Source organism: Neovison vison, chromosome 1 (assembly GCF_020171115.1).
Source record: "Neovison vison isolate M4711 chromosome 1, ASM_NN_V1, whole genome shotgun sequence".
Classification (NCBI taxonomy): Eukaryota; Metazoa; Chordata; class Mammalia; order Carnivora; family Mustelidae; genus Neogale; species Neogale vison.
The window spans coordinates 207,303,781-207,328,293 of record NC_058091.1 but is presented as its reverse complement, the minus strand read 5'-3'; the positions used below and the strand labels follow the sequence as shown (position 1 = coordinate 207,328,293).

The 24,513-nt window shown below is 34.8% G+C and overlaps 1 pseudogene; it reads left to right on the top strand.

The window, feature by feature from the left end:
* Positions 1-24,513, top strand: part of LOC122889172 — a 180,837-nt pseudogene that overhangs the window by 13,985 nt on the left and 142,339 nt on the right.

Below are 24,513 nucleotides of genomic sequence, written 5' to 3'. Positions count from 1 at the left end.
TTGCAAATATCTTCTCCCATTCTGTCAGTTGTCTTTTGGTTTTGTTAACTGTTTCCTTTGCTGTGCAAAAGCTTTTGATTTTGATGAAATCCCAAAAGTTCATTTTTGCCTTTGCTTCCCTTGCCTTTGGCGATGTTCCTAGGAAGATGTTGCTGCGGCTGAAGTCGAAGAGGTTGCTGCCTGTGTTCTCCTCAAGGATTTTGATGGATTCCTTTCTCACATTGAGGTCCTTCATCCATTTTGAATCTATTTTTGTGTGTGGTGTAAGGAAATGGTCCAATTTCATTTTTCTGCACGTGGCTGTCCAATTTTCCCAACACCATTTATTGAAGAGGCTGTCTTTTTTCCATTGGACATTCTTTCCTGCTTTGTCGAAGATTAGTTGACCATAGAGTTGAGGGTCTATTTCTGGGCTCTCTATTCTGTTCCATTGGTCTATGTGTCTGTTTTTGTGCCAGTACCATGCTGTCTTGATGATGACAGCTTTGTAATAAAGCTTGAAGTCCGGAATTGTGATGCCACCAACTTTGGCTTTGTTTTTCAATATCCCTTTGGCTATTCGAGGTCTTTTCTGGTTCCATATAAATTTTAAAATTATTTGTTCCATTTCTTTGAAAAAAATGGATGGTACTTTGATAGGAATTGCATTAAATGTGTAGATTGCTTTAGGTAGCATAGACATTTTCACAATATTTATTCTTCCAATCCATCTATGAAAAACCCACTGCAAATATCATTCTCAATGGAGAAAAACTGAAAGCTTTTCCACTAAGGTCAGGAACACGACAGGGATGTCCATTATCACCACTGCTATTCAACATAGTACTAGAAGTCCTAGCCTCAGCAATCAGACAACAAAAGGAAATTAAATGCATCCAAATCGGCAAAGAAGAAGTCAAATTATCACTCTTCGCAGATGATATGATACTCTATGTGGAAAATCCAAAAGACTCCACTCCAAAACTGCTAGAACTTGTACAGGAATTCAGTAAAGTGTCAGGATATAAGATCAATGCACAGAAATCAGTTGCATTTCTCTACACCAACAACAAGACAGAAGAAAGAGAAATTAAGGAGTCAATCCCATTTACAATTGCACCCCAAACCATAAGATACCTAGGAATAAACCTAACCAAAGAGGCTAAGAATCTATACTCAGAAAACTATAAAGTACTCATGAAAGAAATTGAGTCTCGCTCCTTTAATCACGGACCCATTACTAGGGGACCTAACACCTACTAATATTGCAAATCATGGTGTATTATGGTGCCAAAGGTTTCGGAAACTATTTTACTGTGTGCTTTTAGTCATTTGATGTTAATTAGGGAGCATGTTTAATAAAGCTACAAATGCAAAAAGAACTCTCTAGATATGGTTATTCATAAACATATGAATTGGGTGGCTTCTACCTGGCTATTTTAGTTCAGAGTACCTGAATAGAAGGCTATAACAAGGCTGATTCTTTTTCCTGTGCATGCTACACGTTACATTAGCATGATAAAAGGAACAAGAATGCTTTTATGCACTGAATAGCTAAAAATAGCAAAAGATTAAAATAGAGATAACTTTAAAAAAATGTAAGAATTAAAAAGTCTGGGAATACACCAATAATCCTTTTAGGAAATACTGATTAGAGAACTTTATTCCAAATCCTAGTGTTATTAAAAGCTAGGTAAAACCTAAAGCCACTCAGAAAAATAAATGAGAAAGGAAGAAATACAGTATAAACACATTAGAAAGAAGTATATAAAATAAATATGTAATTTAGTTTAACAGAAAAAGATAGTACAGGTACTATGTAGAACATTTTTCCTTTTTGAAGGACACACAGAAAAACTAAAAGAAGTTGGTATCAATTTATAGATTTCTTTTATTACTTTCAAAAGTCCTGGAGCACCTGGGTGGCTCAGTGGGTTAAAGCCTCTGCCGTTGGCTGAGGTCATGATCCCGGGGTCCTGGGATCGAGGCCCACATCGGGCTCTATGCTCCGCAGGGAGCCTGCTTCCTCCTCTCTCTCTGCCTACTTGTGATCTCTGTCTGTCAAATAAATAAATAAAATCTTAAAAAAAAAAAAAAAAGTCCTATTAGACCAGACTTCTTAAAATTAAAATTACCTGACCCAAATTATAAGTATTTGGCTGTTTGTTGGTATTAAACTAACTTTGAATACAAATTATTATGTACTGTTTGAAAGGTAATTAGTAGTAAGCAAAATATTTCAATCAAGATTTTATATATTAATTTTTGGATTGAGAGTAAAGCATATTATCAGTGGTGTTTTCTAACTTTTCAAAATATTCTCATGTACCTACAAATTCATTATCTTTTAAAACCCAGTATTCAAATTCAGAGAAATAACCTTTTAAAAATCAAATTCATCATCAGAGTTCTTAGGCTTTCTTCTACCATAAGTACAGACACATAAAAGAATTTCAAGTAATTCCTTTTAAAGCAAGTTTATCACTGCAATTGTCTTCATATTGAAAAGATTATCAGCAAGACTTCTGGTTTCCCCTCTGGCATGTAAGAAGCTTCAAAGTTGCTATTCCTTTCTAACAACAAGTAAAAAATTAAACTGAAAAAAAAAAATCAACAACTCTTCTTAGAGCTTTAAGAAAAGTGAGGTCACAGAGAACATTACTACCCTCAAAACTGGAGACACAAGACAAACAAATACAGGTAATCACAAATTACCAGAACAGAAATACATGAGCAGAAGCCTACCTGGAAACCAGTCAGGGTAAGAAAATCTAAACTGTAACTGACCAGTCCCTGGAGACTCAGTGTAGCCAACTCTAAGAGTAAAAACCCCAAGGGGATTTAGTCATAGGGAGACATCCTCACTTTTGTGTAGGAACATGACCTATTTCTCACAGTGAATTAGAGAAATTTACTTACGCTTCCAGCAGTAAAGAAGAAAAGCAACCATTTTGAAAAATACTAAAGCATACTGTTCTTCTTAATAAGGTCTGCCCTTACCTAAACTACTCGAGTTTTACCAGAGTAAAACTAAACAGGAGAAGGGAAATGCCCAACTGAAGCCCACTCTATACATCCTACCCTATTTAAGTGATGACTGAGAAACATTTGTGAAGTTCACAGTCTAGAGGTAGAGTCTCACTAAAAAACTGAAACTTAACCCCAGGACCATAGAATGCTTCTGCCTTTGCCCCACACCTCACCACCAAAGCCTGGTTTATAGTAATTCCTTTTACCCAGTATACCCTGTCTAGCTAATGAGAAAAGGCATACCAAAAAAGAAGGAAAAAAAAAAGAAAAGAGCAAGAATTTGAACCAGATATGGCAGGGATATTGATTTATCAAAATGGAAATCTGAAATGACTATGACTAATATGCTAAGGGCTCTAAAGGATAAAGCTGACATCATGCAAGAACAGATTGGCAATGTAAATGGAGAGCTGGAAATCCTAAGAAAATCAAAAAGAAATTCCAAAGATCAAAAACACTACAATAGAAATGAATGCCTTTGAAGGGCTAATTAGTACACTGGACAGAACAGAGGAAAGAACCTGGGAGGATTGGTCAATAGAATCCTTGAAAACTGAAAAGGAAAGGAAAAAACAGAGTATCTACATATTGTGAGACAACTGTAAAACATAACACAGATGTAACAGGAATACCAGAAGGAGAAGAAAAATAAATATTTGAAATAATACTGACTGAGAATTTCCCAAATTAATGTCAGATACCAACCACAGACCCAGGAAGCTCAGAAAACATTAAGACTAAGTGCCCCCCAAAATACACTTGCGCATATTATTTTAAAACTACATAAAATCAAAGATAAAAATTCCTTCCTATAGAGGAACAAAAATAATTACAACTGCATCCAAGAAAATATGCAAGCAAAAAGCAAGTGGAGTGAAATATTTAACATTGAGGGAAAAAAACACCAACCTAAAATTTCTATACCTTGTGAAATTATTCTTCAGAAATGAAGAAGACATGAAGACTTTCTCAGACACATAAATATTGAAGGGATTTGTTACCAATAGGCCTGCCTTGCAAGAAATGTTGAAAGAAGTTCTATAGAGATACAAAAATAATATGTTAAAAACTTAAAAGTGTATAAAGAAAGAACACTGAAGAATGAATAAATGAAAGTAAAATAAAAACCTACTTTCTTATTCTTATGTGATCCAATAATTAAAGTTTCAAAATAATAATGATGTATTCAATTATTATATGATTATGTGTGTCTTTATGTTCTTGCATTCTGATTATAAGTTAAATGAATTGCAGCCATGATACAAAGGACAGGAAAAGTAATTAGGATTGTTCTGTTTTTATAACATACTTACACTACCCATGAAGTAGTATAGTGTTATTTGAAAGCATACTTGAATTAGTTGTAAATGAACATAGCAAATTCCAGAGGAACAGCAGTGACAATGACAACAACAAACTATAATTGATACACCAAGAAAGAGAAAATGGAATCGAAAAATGCTGCATTAAATTCAAAAAAGACCAAAAAAAAAAAAAAAAAGGACTAGAAAATCAGGTACAAAGAACATGGGAAACAAATAGAAAACAGTGACAAATATGGCAGACAGTAATCCAACTATATCTATAACTACTGTAATGATCTACATGCACAAATTAAAAGTCAGATAGTCAGAATGGATCAAAAAGGACCCTACTATACGTTGTCTATAAGAAATTCACTTTAAATATAAAGGCACATATTAATTAAAAGTAAAGGGACAGTATCCAAACAGTATGGCACAAAACTAGACACACAGATCCATGGAACAGGATAGAGAATACAGAAATAAACCCATGCTTATCTGGTCAATTAATCTATGACAAAGAAGGCAAGAATATACAACAAAGAAAATAACAGTATTTTTCAATTGAGGATATTGTGGAAACTAAATAGGTAATGCAAAGGCTTCATGAAACTGGACCACCTTTTTATACTGGATTAAGGACCTAAATGTGATGATACCTGAAACCATAAAACTCCTAAAAGAAAACACACGCAGTGATCTCTTGGACATCATCCTTAGCAACACATTTATGAACGTATCTCCAGAGGTAAGGGGAAAGAAATGCAAAAAAGAACTACTGGGGCTATACAGGAAAAAAAAAAAAATTTTGCAAAGCAAAGGAAACCAACCACAAAATGAACAGGCAACAGAGTGAACGAGGTAAGATATTTGCAAATGACATATCTGATAATGAGTCAACATCCAAAATATATCAAGAATTTATACAACTCAACACCCCAAAACAAATAATCTAATTTAAAAATGGACAGAAGACATGAGCAGACATTTATACAAAGACGACATTCAGAAGATGAAAGGAGTCTCAATATTGTAATCATCAGAGAACTGCACATCAAAACCACAATGAGATGTCACCTCACACCTGTCAGAATTAAAAAGACAACAAACAACAAGTTTTGATGAGGATACAGAGAAAAAGGAACCCTCATGCACTGTTGGTAGGAATGCAGACTGGTATAGCCCCTCAGGAAAACAAAGTTTCCTCAAAGTTAAAGAAAGAACTACTCTACAATCCAGCAATCACACTACTGGGTGTTTCCCTAAAACATGTAAAAGCACTAATTCAAAGGGATACATGCATCAATGTTTAAAGCAGCATTATTTACAATAGCCAAGATATGGAATTAGCCCATGTGTCCATCAACTGATGAATGGATAAGGAAAAGGTGGGGGTGGTGTATACACAGATACATACATACAACAGAGTGATATTCAGCCATAAAGCATGAAATCTTGCAATTTTCAACAACATGGATGGAGCTAATGAGAAGTGAAATAAGTCAGGCAGAGAAGAAAAATATCGTATGATTCTACTCATATGTGGAATTTAAGAAACAAAACAAGTGAAAAAAGAAAAAAAAAAGACAAACCAAGAAACAGACTCAACTATAAAGAACAATCTTATGGTTACCAGAGGGGAAGTGAGTGCGGGGATGGGTGAAATATGTGAAGGGGATTCAGAGTACACTTTTCATGATAAGCACTGAGTAACATATATAACTTCTAAATCACTATATTGTATACCTGAAACTAATATTAACACTATATGTTAATTATACCACAAAATAAAATCATTAAACATTATCATATCAACAGGCTAAAGAAGAAATCACATGATCATATCACTAGTACCATAAAATCATTTGACAAAATTCAATATCCATTCATGACAAACACTCTCTGTAAATTATAAATAGAGGGAACTTTTCAATTTGATGAAGACTATCTACAAAAATCTACAGCTAATGTCCTACTTTATGAAGATAGAAACTTTCCTGCTAAGGTCAGGAACAAGGCAAGGACATCCTGTCTTATAATTCAACATAGCACTGGAAATGCTAGTTAATACAACAAGACAAGAAAAGTTTGTGGTCAGGGGAGATAAACAAAACTCTTTGTTCACAGATGACACTATTGACTCTATTCAGGGTATGCCTAAAATAATTGACAAAAAAAAAACAAAACAAAAACCTCCTGGAATAAGCAATTGTAGCATGGTTTTGAGATACATGTCAGAATGCAAAAGGCAATTTTCCCCCTATAAACCAGCAATGAACAAGTGGATTTGAAATTTTAGATAACAACTTACATTAGCACCTCCTAAATATAGCAAATACACAGAGGTTCTACATAAGAAAAGCTATAAGTCTCTGATAAAAGAAATTAATGAAGAATTAAAGAAATGTAGAGATCCTTCATATTCAGAACTAGGAAGACACAATATTGTCAATATATCAGTTCTTCCTAACACTATCTACAGATTCAATCCAATCCCAATCAAAATTCCAGAAATTTATTTTATGGTATCAACAAAGTGATTCTAAAGTTTATATGGAGAGGCAAAAAACAAGAATAGCCACCACAATACTGAAGAAAAGGAACAATGTAGTAGGAGCGAACATACCTGACTTCAAGACTTAATATAATGCTATAGTAATCTGGGATTGTTGAATTGGTTAAAGAATAGACAAACAGATCAATAAAATAGAACAGAGAACCCAGTAATAGTCAAGTAATAGTTGACTATGTCTAAGAAAAGACAACACAATGGAATAATCATTTCAACAAATGGTGCTGAAATAACTGATCATCCACAAGGAAAAAAATGCATCTAGACACAGACAATATCCAAAACAAAAATTAACTCAAGATATAAAATGTAAATCTATAAAACTTCTAGAAAATAACATAGGGGGAGCCTAGTTGACCCTGGGTTTGGTAATGACTTTTTAGCTATGACACCAAAGACATAATCCATGAAAGATAGAACTGATATGCTGAACTTCATTATAATTAAAATTTTCCACTCTATAAGAGACACTGTCAAATAAATAAATAAATAGATAAATATAGAATAGAATAGAAGAGAATAGAATAGACAAGCTACCAATTGTAAAAAAGTATTTGGAACAGTCATATATGATAAAGAATTATTATACAAAATGTACAAAGAACTTAAACCTCAAGAAACAACCTGATTAAATAATAGGCCAAAGACTTTATATACTTTAAATGACACCTCACCAAAGAAGACATACAAATAGCAAATAAGCATATGAAAAGATGTTCCAAATCGTATGTCATTAGGGAAATGATAATTAAAGCGAGATACTGCTACAAACCTAGGAGAATGACCATAGTCTGGAACACTGACACCACCAAACACTAGTGAGGATACAAAGCAAGAGTAACCTTCACTCACTGGTGGTGGGAATGAAACATGATATTTCCACTTTGGAAGACAGTTTGGCAATTTTTCACAAAACTAAACATGTTCTTATCACTGGTCAGTAATTGTGTTCCTTCCTAGTCACCCAAAGGAGTTAAGTTATAGGCACACAAAAATTTGCATGTAGACATTTATAACAGCTTTATTCATACTTGCCGAAGATTGAAAGTAACAAAGATGGCCTTCGTAGGTAGTAACTAGACTATGTTACAGCAAAGAATGGAACGCGATACAGTGCTAAAAAGGAATGAGGTATCCAGCCATGAAAAAATATGTAGCAACCTTAAATGCATATTAAATGAAAGATGCCAATCTGAAAAGTCTCCATAGTATATGATTCCAACTATATAACATCCTGCAAAAGGCAGAATTCTGATAACAATAAAAAGATCAGTCTTGGGTAGAGTTTGGAGAGAGAAATAAACTGAGGAGTATAGAACATTTTTATGGAAGGTCGATACATGTCTTTATATATTTGTCTGAACTTAGAATAAATACAACCAAGAGTGAACCCTAAGACCAGCATCAGACTTTGGGTGATTATGATGTGTCATTGCAGGTTCATCAATTGTAACAAATGTACCACTCTTATGAGGGGAATGGCTTTTTAATTTTAATAAATGTGGATTTTAAGATTAGATCCAGTATTTGTCAGGGTCCAAGTACCTCAGTAGAATTGAAACTCTCAAATGAGGATGTTAGATGCAAAGCCCTTTCTTTGGGCATGGGTAGAGGAGGAAGGCTATATTTTTGGTGGCTATTCTGCTTATATGGAGACAGAAATTCCAAAATCTTCTTCTGATGGGTAACTAGCTGTTTTGGGTTCTTCCATGGTCAATGCAGTATGGTCACGAGGGAAGTCACTAAGCAAAGACAAAGGCTGATACTATAGCCTGTTGAGAGTTCTACTGTATAAAACTATAGGCCACGACTGATAGATTTAAATGTCTAGAAATACCATTTTGGTAGTAGTGACTACAGAAAATTGGTGACTGGAAAGAGGATACACATTTATCTCTGATCATGGCTCACTTCTCTTGGCAAAAACATGCGATTTAGGACCCCTATCTGGGTACCCTTCCAGGACAATGAAAAACTCTCATGGGTAACATCAGTTTTAAATTTCTTTCCTACATCAAACTATTCTGCATTTGAACGCACATACATTTTCCAAGATTAAAAACATCCAATGAAAAGGGAGATGGTTGGAAAGATTATCAAGATTGCCTTGACCTATGGGGCACCCTCACAGAATTTTTATGTCTGGGCTTCCTGTGATTTAAGATACCTTTCACAGGTAAGGATCTTGCAAATGGGGTTTCTATTTCTTCACAGAACAGCCCCTGTAAATTTCCTGGGAACTCCAGCAAGTTAATCTCTGCTGTTGCTGTTTTGTGGTAGGCCTCTCAAGTACTAGATAGGTAATCTAGGATGATTCATTCTCCTCCTGCTCGCACACATTCTGTTTGTGATGAATGTTCAAGAAATTCATTGATGCTCTGCCCTGATAATAAAGTTTTTGGACTGGTTTTGCAAATCTTTTACTTTAACCAAAGCAACACTGTAATACTCAAGTGTCAGACAGCATCACAGTCAAATTAGATTGTCTAGAGCTGGAAAGCAATTTTTGCTGGTAAGATATAGGCTGACATAAATGAGGTGAAAGGCAAATGAAGATATGCATGTTTTCTGTTTGAGGTATATACTAACAGTTTTGATGTAGTGTTTTCTTTGCACAGCTTTAAAAATAGACTTTTTTATGGTTTTAATCTAAGTTAAGGTTTGGAGGACCCAAGACAGATAAAAACAAAACATCTGAGTAATTGAGTAATATTCAGACAATCCCAACAAATGCATAAAGTAGTGAAATCCAGTCAGATCTATGAAGAAGCGGAATAAATCTTCAAGGCCTTCCTTATAAATATTCATTTACACAGACTCCACCAAGTACTACGTATGTTCATGTGTCTGCATATCTATCAAATGCCAGAAGTCCACTAGCTAATCTTCATAAAACTAAAACTAGCTAATCTCCACAGAACATAAGCCATTAGGCAATTCCTCTCTCAATTCTAAGTTCTGTTCACGATTTTCAGGCAGCCATTCCTATGCATCTGGGAATGTAATAAGTTAGACTTTTGTTGCCTATCTTGTTTTCAAGGTTTATTAAACATTTATTAAGTGATTGCTATGTGAGAGGACTGAAGAACAAAGATAATTCAAACAGAAATGGGCCCTCACATTAATGAGCTGTAAACAAGAAGGGGGTCTGAAATCAGTAACATAACAGCAACCAGGCAATGCAGAACCTAAAAAAATGTAGAGAACCAGCCAAAAATAGTAGTATGAAATTTTATAAGAAGGTGAGATTATTTATAGCTAGGGAATTAAAATAACTTAAACCATCTAAATATTGCTTGTATACATTTTGTTGATAAACCTCAATTGGCATGCCAAAGTTTGGATTGGGTTCCAATTTTAATTTAGAAAGGAGACTTTCCTAGAGGATTGACCATGCTTAATTTTGGCTTTAAAGCATTAGGAAAGATTCTACTCCATCTTTCTTTATATGGAGTTTTATACCTTTAATGCTATTACCTCTTGTGATTTAGGATTTGATGCAGATTGGGAACAAAACTTTATTCCTTTTGTTGATAAACCTTGAACTGCTGTGAAGAAACCATTTAAGGTGAAGACAAAAATTAATCCACAAGATTAACTGCTATTATATTTACTTTCTTCACTAAAGGGATATTTTTTCTTTCATGTGAAAAGGTAATTGCTACAAAGCATTATATATTGCTTGTTAATTGGAAGCTGGGAGGAAGTGGTTTAATTTGGTGAGTGTAAAAATCAACCTCAATGGATGACCTTAAAGAGAGGTTGGTTTTTAAACTATCCTTTCACAATAGTTCATTACTGCAAAATACTTCAAATAGAGAATACTTTAAATGATTATTTAAAGCAGATAGATGTGGGTTTGAATGACAGACAATATATTTCTTGATTTGGGGGGAAAAAAAGGCCTGAAGAATGGGCTTAATAAAGATTATATATATGAAAAAATTCATTTAAGAAGCAATATGGGTAAATAGAAAAGCAAGGAACACTTCCATTGAGATAAAAGGAGTAGCCCACTTCCCCACACATCACAGAATCTTTAATTATTCAGATCAATAGTTGCCCTCTCTCTAAAGCTCTTCAGTGTATGTTTGCACATGTTTTCATCAGTGAATAAATTATATTTATATTTTCAATTCAGTGTCATTAATCTTAGCTCACTGTATTAATTGACATCCCTGATGCATTTTTGGTTGTACTTCCACATTATTATCACACCTCAGACTTGAAGAGGTTCCTTGATTCAACAGTTTCATGTGTATCTCTCTCTCTCTTTCTATATATACATATAGATATATGAAAATATCTATATGTATATATAAATGCATATAAAGAGCTCCATATATGAACTATGTAGATGTTCATATATAATTATAATTTTTCTCAAATGCCTATTTTTATTCAAAAAGTACCCACAGTTAAAAAAATAACTGTTTTCACCTGTAATATTCTATTACAAACCCTTATGAAGTGATACAGTTTTCACAGCAAGATTAGATATGGCTTTAATCTCAAAGCATTTAGAAATGCATCACACTAACAGAAAAGAGATCAAATCTCCCTTAATTTTCATTCCAGCAAACCCATGTGGAATTCAAAGGTTTATGCCTCAATTTGCTACTTAAGGTATAGCCTATTTCCATAACCCTAGAAAGTGTTTTCCTGCTCTTTTTCAGTCAATCCCCACAACCCACAACCAATATCTACTCCCTAAATCATCACTGTTTTTCTTTTCTTACAGCATACAATTAGCTCTGTTTCTTCTAGAGCTTCATAAATATAAAACCATACATTATATACTTTTTGTTCCTAGCTTTTGTCAACAAAATGCTTTTATAACCTTCCACGTTGTTATATCAGTTTATACCTTTTTATTGCTAAAAAGTATTAAATTATATAACAAAACTACAAATCAGTTGATTATTCTCCTATTACTAGACATTTGGGTTGTTTCCTGTACTTGGACTTTACTAATAAAGCTGCTATGAACTTTCTTGTGTGAATTTTTCCCCATTTCCCAGATAAATAATAAGAGTGTAACTTCTGAGTCATAGGATAAAAATCACATAATCATTTTACAAATTTATACCTTGTGGTTTTAACTTTCATTTTCTTGATGACTAATAGTGCTGAAAAGTTTTTATATGCTTATTGATCATTTGTGTATCTTTTTTGGAGTGTTTTTTATATCTATTGGCACTTCTGGGAAATCGTTGAGCTTTTTATTAAGGATTTGTAAGACATCCTTATATATGCTAGTAGAACTCTTACAATGTTAGATACATGCACAATGGTTATTTTCTTCCATTTGTAGTTTGCATTTGCATTTTCTTCTATGATGTTTTTTATGAACAGAAATTTTAAAAAGTAATCACTTTTCCTTTTATGCTGCTTCTAAGAAATCTCTCCTAACTTGAAGTTGTAAAGATATGCTTTTTGTTTCTTTTAGAAACTTTACAGTTGTATTCTTCACATTTCTATCTACGATTCACCGCAAATTAAAGTATATGGTGTGAGGCAGGGGTTAAGGTTCATTTGGTTCTTTAGGAAATGAAAAATAATTTTCGTTGATCTTTAATTTATGTTGACACCGTTGTTGAAAATCAATTTACTGATTATGTGTCAGTCTATTTCTGCACTCTATTGTTACCTTGGTCTTATTGTCTCTTTTTTTTTTTTAAGATTTTGTTTATTTTTTTGACAGAAAGAGATCACAAGTAGGCTGAGAGGCAGGCAGAGAGAAAGGGGGAAGCAGGCTTCCTGCTGAGCAGAGAGCCTGATGCAGAGCTAGATCCCAGACCCTGAGATCATGACCTGAGTGAAAGGCAGAGGCTTAATCCACTGGGCCACCCAGATGCCCCTTAATGTCTCTTCTTAAAGCAATTTCACACTCTCTTTAGTTTTGTAGCTTTATAATAGGTATTAAAATTAGATACTGTATCTTGCTACTAATAAATGTACATTCCCAAAGTTTATTGATTCCAAATCCATTGTTACTACATTGTAGACCTCAGTGTCTTTCAGATGCTCATTTCTGGTGGTTATTCCTGAAATCCTGACTCAATAAAAGGATTTTAAAATTTAAGGGGAATAAAATAGTTCCAATAAAAGATATGGACTGGTCCATAGGTAAGCACACTGATTAGATTCATGTATGGTTATTCATAGGCAAATGCTTGAGTAATTGAAATGGAATGGAACCACAAAGATTCTGTTTCATCAGTCAGCCATAGCAAAAGTAATTGTAAAATGAAAGCAAAGGTTTCTTAGTCTTGTTTCTCAAATCTCTTCTGTGTTCTAAAATGGTTCTCTTCCCTGGCCCCTACTTTTTTTTTTTTTCTTTTTTTAAGATTTATTTATTTATCTGAGAGAGAGAGGTAGAGAGAGAGAGCCCAAGTAAGCAGGGGGAGGGAAAACAGGAGAGGGAGAGAATCTAAGCAGGCTCCCTATTGAGTGTGGAGACCCACAGAGGGCTCAAACCCATGATCCTGAGATCATGACCTGAGCCAAAATTAAGAGCCAGGTGTTCAACTGACTGAGCCATGGAGGCCCACCTCCTTAACCTCTATTAACACACACACACCCACACACACACGCTCATTCTTCTAAAGCCTGAATTTGTTTAGGTTTAGGTAAGTTTAGGTTTCCCTTCTCACAAGTTCATCTTTAGCCTCCCACATCAAAATCTCTTTCTTGGTTTTTGTATGAAACAGTTTATATCAGGCATGCAAAGAAAGAAAACAAAAGTAAAACACTAACCTTTCTCAACATTAATAATTATGTCCTTAATTTGCTGATTAGCTCTTCCCTCTCCACAATAATGTTTCTAGTAGTATCGATACATACTCATTCATACGGTCTACATAATTCCCTGCCCTGATCATGTTTTCAAACACCAGACCATGCTCTTCTAAATTGTTTCTTCTCCTCTGGGTAGAAGACTCCCCTTTATTCTAGGCTTCCTTGCATCTCCTTCCATTTCTCCTCAGCTTCCCCTCCTCCATTACTCAATCTGTCATTAAACCAAATAAATCAAATATATAAAATTATTCCCAAACAGATGGTGAAGGATTTGTAAAACTATGCTTGGATTCAAAATAGTACGGGCAACCAATCAATATAGAACAAATGTCTTCTTTTTTTTTTTTTTTAAGTCAGTGAATAACAGAGTTCAAAACAGTATAATAAACTGATTCAGGATATAACTAGTACAAAGATTCAATATATTTTTCTTAAAACATTAAATTTTAAAAATTAAAATATAAAAGTCCAAATCATTATTAATTTAAAATGCTTATGAACTTTTGAAAATTGTGTATGAATTTTGGCATCCCCCATTTTTGCTTATTTAACCTATTGAACTCATTTACTCATTTAGCAAACATTTCATGAGAGCATAGCTGGTTCACGAATTTTGCTATAATTTCAAATCAAAGATTAAGGAAATACATTCTTGCTTTTGAGAAGTTAATACCAGACATTTGTAAGATCTTGTAAGATTTGTAAGATCTGAGAGGTTTTTTTTTTTTTTTTTGCTTGTTTGTTTGTTGTTTGTTTATTTTTTGGGTGGGGAGGTGATGGTAACTCTGACAGGAATGTAGAAAAAAGATGAGTTCCAGAAAACAAGAAGCAGGTAGAACATTTTAAGAATAATTTCCAAACACCTCTGATCATAAGATTCAGCTAAGTCAAGTGTTTAAGAAACAGCTGCTCAGGGCCCTACCTTTAAATGTATGACTCAGTGAAGCCACAAGATTTGGAGTTTAAGTTCTTCTTACGGGCATGCACTTTTGAGAAGCATGGAGTTAGGAGGCATTTTTAAAAGCTAGGTGAGAGAGTAAGCAAATTAAAACAGTGCAAGTGGATATGCAAAAGGGGACTGCTGTCAAATGCTGGTTCCGAGATGCAGTCTCAGAACTGACATCTGATTTGATGGAATCGATTAGATTTAAGTAATGAGGAGAATGGGGATAGGAGTTGGGAATTCTTCCAAAACATGTTAAGTCCTTGTGTCCTTCTGGCAGGCTCTCTGGTCTCATTTTTTTAATCTCCTTATTCAATCTATTCTGGCCTACGGTAGCTCATCATTTCTCAAACACACTTCCACCTCAAGGTCTCTGTATTTTCTGTGGTTTGGAATTCACTTTCCTGAGTTATTCACGTGGCTTATTCCACAATATTATTCAGGCCTGTGGTTATAGATCACTTCAATAGAGACCTCTGTCACCATTTCACATAAAATAGCACCTCTATGCCTCTCTCCCACAGCCCTGCCTTACTTTTTGGCATATCACTCAGTATGCTCTGGTACAAGGCTGATGCTTAATAAACATTTGGTTAATAATTTTAAAAATTCTAAAATACATAAAGACAAAGATTGATTGACTCTTTTAAGACCCAAAGGTATTCATCTCAAATGTTGGCATTTCAGGCTCCTTTATGGATTTCAAGAGAGAAACTTTTAAGGAAGAAAGCCTTTTTCTCCTTTTGACAGAGATAACACAGCCAATCATTTATTTGAAAGCCCCACTGAATGTATCTTTTTTTTTAAAGAAAAGCCCTGCAAATACCAAAGAACTCTGAAAAAAAATGTAGTTTGACTTGTAAAAACAAGTTTCAGAGTTAATGCTTAGTGCTATTTCTAATGTAACTACTTTAATATAAAATGGCTCTCCTACTGAATTGCCCCAAAGAGTTAAAGTTTCAGCTTCAATTTGGGTCTCTCCCTTATATTTTTTTCAAGAGATGCCCTTAAATTAAATAACTCCTACGAGTTTTCTGTGAAATATTGACAGATTTGATATAAGTTTTTAAAGAAGCCTGGGACTTATTCTGTTTATTTGGTTTGTGGAAAACCATAGACCTTAACAGTGCAGATGCCATGTTGTGTCCTGAATAAAAGATACAATGTGGTGATTTATTCTGAGGGGCAGTGAGCCAGAATTTTGCAATTTCACATTAGATTGTAGGCTGCAACAATAAACCTCTTTTAAGAAATGAAACAAATGTGACTGATGGAAAATTTTTAGAAAGGAAATCACAAACAAGTAGGGACAATACCTGTAAAATCTTGATATATATCATTTATAGTACAGTTGCTTTCTAAAAAGGCAGCAAGATGAATACTTTTGAGAGCCTAGGTACTCCATGTGGTTATATTTTCAAAAATAGGATGCATAAATCGAACTTAGTTTTATATGGTACATTTGAACAGAATATAGAAAATAGAAAATCTACTTTCTAGAAACACTATGAATATGTAAATGGTATTTTATAAATATAGTTCTCAAAGTGAATCTCAACTTTGTAACATGAAATTTTCATATAAGGCTACAACTTGAAGAGAATAAACTTAAATAGTACTATTGGAAAAAGAAAAAGAATATATGGGGCAAATCCTTGGTTATTTAAAACAAAAAGCTTTAAAAACTATCCATCAGCACAAAATATTTTTCCTTACACACCACAAGCAGAGAATATCTTTAAAAATTAACTTGTATGCTTTCCAGTGAAGGGAAGTTTGAAACAAGACAACTTAATGGTCAATATGTTGACAGCTACTTTTCATTATCTTGAGATGTGATAAATATCATGGAACAGAACAAAGATCAGAAATTAGTCAAAGAGTAGAACAGAAAGAAAATAGCCTATATATTAATCTTCTTTTAAAAAGATTTTATTTATTTATTTGAGAGAGAGAGAGTACACACGTGATTAGGGGTTGTGGATGGGCAGAGGGAGAGGAAGAGGGAGAAGCAGGCTCCCCACTGAGCAGGGAGTCTGATGTGGGACTCTATTCGAGGACCCCGAGATCATGACCTGAGCCGAAGGCAGATGCTTAACCAGCTGAGCCATCTAGGTGCTCTACCTACATATTAATCTCAAGTCATTCATTTATTCTCTTATTAAATATTCAATGTATCATCTAAGTATAGTTTATAGTACCACTTTACACTTTGCACAGTCCTGCCAAATACTATTCCTAGTCTTAGAAGGAAACTTAGAAGGAAAAATTAGTATTTGCACATTTCTTCATGGAGAGATTTCCAATTATCATTATGATAAAATAATTAGAAGGGGCTTTGCCCTCCCACAACTATAAAACTGGATGAAATATATTAGGTAACCATTTCTAGGCACTGGATAAGGAGTACAGAACTAAAATTGCTGGGTGAAGGGAAACACATGAGATGACCTCTATGTTCATTCTAGATCTCTATCTGGTGATAGCTTCCTGACTGTGGCACAGGGAGACAGAACTGAAGAAAAATCTTGCTGAGCTGTAGAGGGAGGGACTAAGGTTTGGGGCTGTCAAAGCAGTTAGAACTTGTGGGCAGAGTATGGCAGAGAAGGGGGGACAAGTAGGAAAGCCCGGGAATTTGTATAGGTGATTTCCCTTAGATTCCTTATTGAGCACTGGTTTACATGTGCTCAGGATGACTCTTTGAGCCCAAGAAAAAAGAAGCTGCTTCAAGATGAAGAATGAAATAGAAATACTAGAGGTTACAAAGTGCTGGGAAATTTCATTGTTCTCTTCCAACCAAACTAGAGAAACCTTGTTAATATTCTGTCATTTGACTAAAGCACCAAAAAGGCCACAGCACAGAAATGATGACTATGCTCCAGGGTACGTGCTACTCTAAGACAAAGCTTTGTAAAGTTTATAGTCAGTTAGTGACTAGAACAAAGGTAGTCTTCAGCGAAGTGATGAATGCATATTTATCGCTCTACTGAGGTAAAAATTTCCAGAAAAATATTTATACCTCTTTAAAAGAGGACACCTTTAACACCAACAAAAAGCAGCGTATAAGACATAAAAAGAAGAAAATATATTCCATAAAGAAAAAAAAAGTCCAATCAGTAGGAAGAGACATCCAAACCTCACTGGAAACAGAAGACTTTAATGTATTCATTGGCCTAAAGGAATATTTAGGAATGAGCAGATAGGAAATCTCAACAGAGAATTGGAGACTTTAAAAAAAAAAAAAAAAAAGCAATTCCAAATTAAAAAGTAAAATACCTAAAGTGAAAAAAAAAAGTCACTGTAATGGACTAATAACAGATCGGAGAGAATAGAAAAACAGTCTATAAACTGAAAACATGTTCTCAGAAGTCCAATTTGAATAAGAGACAAAACAAACTGGAATGAAAAATGATCAAGTTTTAAAGACTATGGGAGGGGCGCCTGGGTGGCTCAGCGGGTTAATGCCTCTGCCTTCAGCTCAGGTCATGATCCCAGGGTCGTGGGATCGAGCCCCGCATCAGGCTCTCTGCTCCGCAGGGAGTCTGCTTCCTCCTCTCTCTCTGCCTGCCTCTCTGCCTACTTGTGATCTCTGTCTGTCAAATAAATAAATAAAATCTTTAAAAAAAATAAAATAAAGACTATGGGAAAACCTCCATCAGTCTAACACACATGTAACTGGAGTCACAGAGGAAAGTGAAGATGTGCAGAAAATAATTGAAAATAATAAAGGTAATCAACTTCTCATATTTGTGAAAACATCAAACTATGAATCTCAGAATCCCAGTCATACCAAAGTGGAATAAATACAAAGAGAACTCCACCTGGGCATTACACTGGAAATGAGGAATGGCACAGACAAAGAAAATCCTGGAGCAGTTAGAAAACATTAATTTCTTCCTTATTACTGTATGTTGTATATAAGGATGGTTTTCTCAGTAGGTCACTATAGGTCAGAAAATAATGACCTATATGAAACACTGAAAGGAAAATAAAAATGTCAATTTAGAACTCTGTAGTCAGCATAAATATCTTTCAAAAATGAGAGTGGATGACATTTTCATATAATCAAAAGTTTATTAGAATGAATATATTGCTAGCAGAATTCACCACAAGAAATACTAAAAGAAGGTTGTTAACTGAAAAGGGTACCAAATGGAAACAGATCTTAACATGAAATAAAGAGTATGAGAAATGCGAAACATGTAAATATAAAAGACTAACTTTTTTTTCTTCCTTTTTTAAAATACAAAATACTATTTAAAATAAGTATTGTTGGGTAGGGTTTATAATATATGTAGGAGCAAAACATAGGAGACCAGTAGCCCCAAAGTCAGAGTATTATATACGAAATCATGTGTGTTGCAAGGTTCTTACACCTCTGGAGGGTGCAGAGTAAAGTATTAAGTGCTATGATACTAACTCTAAGCAGGCTGTAGTAAGTTAAAGATGCATACTGTAATTCACAGAGCAGCCACTCAAATAAAAAAGTTATAGTTAAAAAGTCAACAGGAAATAAAGAGGTAGAAGAGTCAACAAATTATAAACGAACAGAACAGTGAATTTAGGAAAAGGCCCACATATACACGTTAATTGACAAAGTTGCCAATTACCCTACCGTTCAATGGGAAAATGAAAATCTTTTCATCAAATGGTGCTGACCTAATCGCATATACATATGGGAAAAAAAGTAATTCTTTATTCCTACCTCCTCCCATCAAAAATGTTGATTTGACAATGATCACAGACTTAATCATAAAGACTAAAATTATAATAAAACATAAGAAAATACTCATAACTTTAGGGTAAGATAAAGAACCAAAATCTTAAAAATAATAAATTATCCTTCAAATTTAAAAACATCTGGTCTTCAAAAGACAATGTGAAAAAATGAGAGCACACTGGGAGCAAATATTCCCAATACATACATCTGAGAAATCTTTCAAATACACTCTATAAGAAAACAATACAACTAAAAAATAATGAATGCTTTGACACTTAACAAAAGTAGATCTACAATAGGCCATGACTGCTTGAAAAGATGCTCAAGGTCATTAGCTATTAGGAAATGCCAATTAAGTCTATAATGATATTCCAATTCAAACTCACCTGATATCTCAACTAAAGATTGAAAGTACCAATTGTTGACAAGGATAAGGCAAAACAATCTTCACATGTTACTGTTAGGAGTATAAAATGATAAAACCCATGATGGAAAACATTTCATTTTTTTTTTGTAAAACTAAACATATATCTATTACCTAAAATTCCTAATCCTAAATATTAACCCAAGGGAAATAGCCACAGACTGGAAACAATCTGGATGTCCATCACATGAATAGACAAACCAAACAATGGTATATTCACACAATTCATTCCTACTAAATAATAAAGTTTGAGAAACTGCTAATATACACAATGTTACAAATAAACTTCAAAAATGTTATTCTGAGTATAAGAAGCTAGACACAAAAAGTTACACAGGATTCTATTTATGAGGTTATAGTGAAGGGTCTGTGGACAAAAGGACGAGACCGATACAAAGCAAAGGTAAAGCAGAGCTTTATTTCGTGCCAAGCATCGAGAACAAAACCGACTGGCCAGGGCCCACCTCATACAGAGAAGGTGACCGCTCCCAGCCTCACAGACTAACTTTTTTAGAGCAAAGGCCATGTGGTTGACCCTGGCCACACACAGGTGGCCAGTGGGATTGCAACATACAGAGAAAGCTGCACAGTCATGCTAGGTCCCACACGGGTGGCCAACTGAATTACAATTCATCCTATAGTAGCTATTTGAACTAGCCTATCACTTTGGTCAGAATTGGCACCCAAAGGCGGGGCCCACATTCTTTGGTAGTCAGGGAGATAGTATGTATGCTTTACTGATTGGCTGTCTCCATCTGGCCTGACTCATCCTTGCATCTGGGCTCTGTTTTCTCTCCCTGACCTGACATGTCCTGGTATATGGGCTCTTTTATCAGGGGCTGGTTGGCCATATTTTACTGGTTTCCAAGACTTGTTTCTAAGTAAGTTCCTCTGGGGGTGGGGGGAGGGCAGGTCAGTTTGTTTTACTGCATAAACAAGAAAATGGCTGTTCAACCGAGGTGAAATTGCTCTGGCTAAATAGGCCTTTACAATAGGAGAGGAAAAACTAAGTTGACAGAAATCTTAATAGTGATATAGGGGTAGGAGTTGGTGAGGATTTATGTAAACACACAAGAAGCAACAGTTTGTGGTCACCGTGAAGTTCTCCATGCTGTGTGTGGTACAACAGTGGCTGTCCAAAGATGTCCACATCTGATTGCCCAGAATCTGTGATTACGTTACCTTACAGGAAGAAATGACATTGCAGATGTGATTAGATTAAGAACCTTAAACTGAGATTATGCTGGATTATCCAAGTGAGCCTCCTGAAATCACAAGGGTGCTCAGAAGAGGGCGGCAACAGGATCAAAAACAGGAAAGTAGAGGCCATGATACAAAGAGGGGACGGAGCACTGTGCTCTGAAGACAGATGACAAGTTAATGCCGATGGCCTCTAGAAGCTGGAAAAGTTCAGAAAATGGATTCTTCCCTGGAACCTCCAGAAGGAACCAGCCCTGCTCACATCTTGATTTGTAACTGTAAGACATATTTCAGGTTTCTGAACTCCAGAAGTTGCAGTTAATAAATTTATCTTCTGTTAATCTACCAAGTGTGGCAATTTTTTGTAGCGGCAAGAAGAAACTAATACAAGGTGATTGTTACAAGGGTGTATGAATTTGTCAAAATGCGCTGAACTGTGTAATCAGAACCTGTTGTATTTAACTGTATGTAAATTATACCTCAATTAAGTTAATTTTCAAGTACACTGAAAAATTCTGCATAGTAAATATGGTTTTCATGAACAGTTCTAAGGCTCTGCTGTCCAATATAGTAGGAACAAGCCACATGTGGCTACGGGGCACTTCAACCAAACCTACTCAAAACTGTTACATGCTATACATCCATGGGATTTTGAAATTTTAATACAAAAAATTCCATCATTAATATTATTACATGTTGAAATATTTTGTATATGTCAAATTAAAATATATAAAAGTTTTTTGCCTTTTGATTCTTTTGTAATTTGGCTTCTACAAAATTTAAAATTGCATATGCAGCATGTACAATTTTAGCTTATTTGGCAAATACATATGTAGTTGTATTTTTTCATAGACAGTCCTGCCTCTAAGTACTTTCTGAGTTCAGAGAGGGGTTAGATTCACATCTAGCTAGAGCAAAATTCTGGGAGGGAATTCATCCTTGAAATTTTTTCCAAGATAAGTGGTAAAGAAGAGAACCTAGTATTCTAAGAAACACGAAATGCAAGGTCAGAATTAGAAGGTAAGAGTTAAATGCATGTTTGAAGAATACCAAATAATGGAGGTTAGTTAGTGCATACAGCTAATAAGGAGAAGTAATTGGAAATTGACTACATAATCTCATTATTTTTGTTTGAATATGAGATAAGCTCATATTCAAATGTAAACATAAATACCTTACAATTCCTAACATGAAGGATGTTGGCATTACTACGGCTAATATTTTATATTATTTGTGAGACCATTCCATTAGCACAGATAAATTACAAAGATAATGTCTCCCATTAGCATACAGAGTCAATTGTCTATAAAACTGATTTTTTTTTTTTTTGGCAGTTTCATTCTTAGTCTGCTCATGAAAAGAGTGAATAACCTACCAGAGGTCCGTAATTTTTCTGTTAAGTAAACAGAATTCATGAAATGAATTTTAAGTTTAAATTCATGAAATGATTAGAACATGGATAGAGTATACCTTATTCAAAGGAAAAATGCAAAGACAATTGTTTAAATGGTGGTATCCAGAATATCACGCATTGGCTTATACATAAGTTGCAAAACAAAAGAACTTCTAGATCATTTGGGAAAACTAGATACACACACTTTCATTTAGAAGGTTCAGATTTGGGGCGCCTGGGTGGCTCAGTGAATTAAGCCTCTGCCTTTGGCTTGGGTCATGATCTCAGGGTCCTGGAATCGGGCTTTCTGCTCAGCGGGGAGCCTGCTTCCCCCTCTCTTTGCCTATCTCTCTGTCTACTTGTGATCTACCTCTCTCTGTCAAATAAATAAACAAAATATTAAAAAAAAAGGTTCAGATTTTTCCATCACAAGTTGGGAAGAAATGCTCTTGAATTATGGTGATCACTATACATGTGTGTCTATACCATACCCACATACACCAAAATGAAGTATATATTTGAGTTCTAAAGAGGTTTTTGCCACACTTTGGTTAATCATGCAGATTGTACATGGATTATGGTAGCCTTTGAAAATAGACCTTTAGTTTTACATATACTAAAGAGCAAGATATATATATAGATAGATATAAAATACACACATACACATATATACATATGTACATACATATGAAGGGTAGATTACCTCTTTCTAGAAATAAATTTTAAAATATATCAACTGTCGCCTTAGTAAACACTTATTTTTAAACTTCCATAAAGTCAATATAAAAACCTAAAACCATCCATATTTTTCTAATATAAAAACTAAATTCAACACTATCAGTTAAAAAAATTCTTTGTGTTAGACACTATCACCATTAAGAAAATGTTAGTTCCTGCACTCAAACTGACAGTCTACGAAAGAATAGAGATGCATAGATAGATGACATCCAAAGTCTTTGGACGTCTTTATAAGGATTGCTTGTCAGTGGAAAGCTCTCGTGTGTCATATCTGAAAGCTTTTGTTTGAACTAATGATTTTTTTGTTTTTGTTTTTGTTTTTGTTTTTAAAGATTTTCATTTATTTATTTGGCAGAGGGAGGGAGGGAGGGAGAGAGAGAGAGCACAAGCAGGGTGCGTGAGAGAGTGACAAGGGGACTCTCCACGGAGCAGGGAGCCCGATGTGGGGCTTGATCCAAGAACCCTGGGATCACAACCTGAGCCTAAGGCAGATGCTTAATCGACTGAGCCACTCAGGTGCCCCTGAACTAATGCTTTCAAGACATTGTTAATTAACTGTGATTCATTGGAAGTTCTGGAGCAAAACTGGGGGACATACTTCTAAAAATATTAAAACCTGGGGCACCTGGGTGTCTCAGTCAGTTAATTATCTGCCTTAGGCTCAGGTCAAGATCTCAGGGTTCTGGGATGGAGCTACAAATCTCAGTGCAGAGCCTGCCTCTTCCTCTCCCTCTGCTTGCTGCTCCCCCAACTTGAGCATGCTCTCTCTAACCAATAAAATCTTAAAAAAAAAAAAAAAAAACAAATTTCTAATACTAGAACATGGGACTTAATATAGAATGCCATTTCTATAAGAAAGAGTGTTAAATTGAATTGTATTTTGCGATACAACTTCAGTGCTGTAAAATAAAATGACATAGGGGCACCTGGTGGCTCAGTGGGTTATAGCCTCTGCCTTCGGCTCGAGTCATGATCCCAGAGTCCTGGGATCACCAGTCATGATCCCAGGGTCCTGGGATCAAGCCCCACGTCGGGCTCTCTGCTCAGCAGGGGGCCTGCTTCCTCCTCTCTCTCTGCCTGCTTCTCTGTGATCTCTGTCTGTCAAATAAATAAATGGGATCTTAAAAAAAAAAGCATAATTATAATAAATAAATAAATAAATAAATAAATAAAATGACATACAACAGATCTTGAAAAATACTACTCTATTTAATTTAGACACATATTATCAGTCTGATGAAATGTTGTTACAAAGGAAATAAACACTATTGCTAAGTGCCTTCCAACAAATCATTTCAACAATGTTTCATGTTAATTAACAATAGGCTAATAGATATTCTCTGGTATTTACTTAAAATAACTTTCTGTTGAAGGTAACTTTGACTTTACAAAATGATAAATTTCTTGTT